Source organism: Prionailurus viverrinus, chromosome D1 (assembly GCF_022837055.1).
Source record: "Prionailurus viverrinus isolate Anna chromosome D1, UM_Priviv_1.0, whole genome shotgun sequence".
NCBI lineage: Eukaryota > Metazoa > Chordata > Mammalia > Carnivora > Felidae > Prionailurus > Prionailurus viverrinus.
In genome coordinates, this window is record NC_062570.1 from 32,404,392 (window position 1) to 32,407,584 (window position 3,193).

The following is a 3,193-nucleotide window of genomic DNA, read 5'->3' on the forward strand; positions in this document are numbered from 1 at the left end:
CAGTGGTTTTCCACAACCTTAATTAATTTAGAAAAAGAAAGTTAGGCCTAGAGGCCTTGAAGGGTCAAGGAAGAGCACAGGTTTTCCACATCTAGGCTGACTGTTGAAAAAAGAAAGAACAGCTTGTACTATTCTGGGTAGTATGAGCACTATAATTTGTGACTGCTCTATAGGTCATGTATCTATTTTTCTGTTTGACAAGGACAAAGAGCAGCTGGTGCCTGGTACAAACCTAGACTGGCTTGTTCAGGCTGTGAACTATGGAGATAGACTTGGCTTTTAATCTAAGCTATAAAAGAGGTAGGGTGTGTGGTTACTGCTTGCATGTCTGCACAAACTTAACTGGAGCTAACAGGTTTCTGGCTGCAGGTGGGAAAATGAAGCTTAATGATTCTAAGAACTCTGTCCTTAATTTCCTGAGTATGAAAAGAAAGTAGATTTTACACCTTTTTCTTTTCTGTCTCCATTCCCACTATGACCACCTTCAATTCAATTAAATCTAACAAACATCAATGATTTCTTATCAAATACTTGGCTCTGTGCTAGGCACTGAGGAAGTGAGGTAAAAATGGCATGCTACCTGTGCATCCAGGATTAGTTTAATACTGAAGGCAAGCAAGTAATCAAATAGAGTGTTAGTGGTGATAATACATCTGTGCACAAAAATTACAAGATGCAATACAGATAAGGAAATTTACTCCATTGCTATAGAATAAGAATTGTAGAAAACTTCTCAGTTAATGGAAATAAGAACACTGTACTAAATAATGCAATGGCTTTCTACACGTAATCCCAATTTCCCCCTCCTGGTAAATCAATTAGAAAAGAGCTGATAGGTAAAAGAACCATCTCATCTACTTAGTATGTATTCCTTCCAGGATCTCCCCAATCCTCTCCCACTCCATGCCAAGGGATAAGCCTCCTAGTTCTGACTGTCTACCTTGCAGCCATTCTACTAATGCTCCTAGGAGGTTACCATTAGTGTCTGTGTGCCCATTTTAATTTTATTTCATTATTTTTTCCTATAAAACTCTCTGTGATTTTCATTTTATTTCCTTTTGGACACACACACAAAAAAGATCTTGGAAAATGTATTAGCTAGAGTGTTCTTGTCTTTTGTAGGCCAGAAGTACCAATGTTTCCCTTAGGATAAAGGCATTGTCAAAGACCCATGTAGTTATGCCACAGGTTGATGCATGTAATTGAATTGGAAACTTAGGTAGTCCAATACACAGGGTTTTCTGCCTACTTTTAGTTGTTCTTTACATGCTCATTAATTCCGTTCTCACTTTTCCCTAGTCCCTTCTTCATGACACCTTCCACAAACCCTCATTTCACAGGCCCTTTCCCTGCCTGCCTGTTATACCTTAACAAATAGGCATCCTCATATAAACTGTCTAGTGAAAATAGTATACCAATTTTTTAAGGAGTTTGATGTTCTTTATTCAAGGGAACATAATCCATGGATTTGGGGTAGTACAGTGCCTTAGAAACAGGAAAGAAAACACTTTCCAAGGAATTTAGGCAAGAGCAAGTTCTATAGAGCATTAAAAGAAGACACTTGGAAATATGGCATGATTGGGCATAATTAGCTAGGGGATCAGGGATTTCCTATTAAAGCTAGGAGGTCCTATTTTTTTAGGATAAGGTGAGTTTTCTAAAGCTGAGTTGGAGGATTGAGATTGTTGTATGTTAGGTTTCCTTGACTGTGAGATGTTTCTCCTGAGGTCAGCCTGACTTAGGTTTAGATTTGTGATATGGGCCAGACCATTGGGGCAGCCTTCCATCTGTGGGTCCTGATATATAAACACTTTATCAACACCGTGACACTTCTGCAGACAAAAAAATGGGCCAAAGGAGAAAGAGGAAAGTTATGATGCTCTATTGCTATAGGATTAGCACTACAATTTGCTTTTGGGCATAGATGCAGAATAAGTGATGTGGGGATGGCAAAGCAAGTCTGTGTGTCTGGAAAATCTCATACTCATGGACTAAATCAATGCCTTCAGATCCTAGTGAAAAGAAGTGAGTAATAAATACATAAGTGTAAAAAATATACTGAAATACATCTTCCATGTTATATGATGAAAATTTATGAAGGTTTTAAAGGAAATTTCATATAACAACTGAGTACTCCACCGTGTGGCAGCAATTTCTTTTACATTATCGCAATCCTCTGACGCCAGTCTCCCTGAGTTAACCATGAGGTATTTGAAAATGGAATTATGTACAAATGTCACACTGGGCCTCAAGACTAAGAAAGCCAAAAACTGATCCTATAAGGGTACTCCTCTCAAATCCTCAATTCTAGGATTTGTGATGAGTATCAGCCAAGCACTTAATTCTTTTCCATTTGATTTAGGTTGTCTTCCTTACTTGGGTCTGTCATGATCATCTATGTGGAAATGAGCCCCTAACTCCAGAGAGGAACTGGCAAAGATGTTCACTCTAAAGTAAACTAGGTTATGTTTAGACCACAGCACAACCAGGAAGCTTCTGAATGTATATGCATCCTGGAGGGGGTTGCTAAATTTCAGATTTTTTTTTAACGAAGGAAAGTGTGAACACAGTCCCACACTACCACAAATTATGCAGTCCAGTTTCCCACATTTGGGGAAATTGCTGGGGTCAGCACATCCAGAGTGCAATAGATAAGCCTTGCCCTAGCAAAACCACCCTTGTGATTATGGTATCTCCCCTGCCAGGTAAGTATTGCTAAGTGTCAGATTTCAATGTGCAATAGGTTTGAAAACAAAACACACTTAGGAAGCCTTCAAACAGAAGGGCAGTCTGGACTCGTGGTTGTTATTATGTGTCATATAAACAGGGACAGTTTATTTAGCAAAAACTTGGAAGTATTATGGTTGCCAGAGGAGATAGGAACATAATCCATTATCCTTCAGTGCTAAATGAATTCAAACTGTGACTTGTTTTCCTCAGCCACCATGAGCTTTGTTTTCTGATGGGATTCAGCTGAATCTGGATTGGAAAAAGGAACTAAAATAATTAACTGTACACCTCACAGTCTGGATCTGGCAACTTTTAAAGTCGAAGGCAGGACCTAGAGTTAAACATTATCATGTTGCCAGAGAAGAACAGAGCACTTTAAATTGTTCCCAGTTTTCATGTCTCTGGCTGCAGGAAGTGGCATGGAGAGGAGCAAAATGGATCAGCCTTTTTTCAGTTGAGACTC

The 3,193-nt window shown here is 39.1% G+C and overlaps 1 non-coding gene across 1 annotated transcript; it reads right to left on the reverse strand.

Annotated features, from left to right (window-relative positions):
* Nucleotides 1-2,549: 2,549 nt before the first annotated feature.
* Nucleotides 2,550-2,713, reverse strand: LOC125147314 (U1 spliceosomal RNA). Its single transcript, XR_007145143.1, has one exon. It is a non-coding gene; the product is annotated as a U1 spliceosomal RNA (small nuclear RNA).
* Between the last annotated feature and the right edge of the window lie 480 nt (nt 2,714-3,193).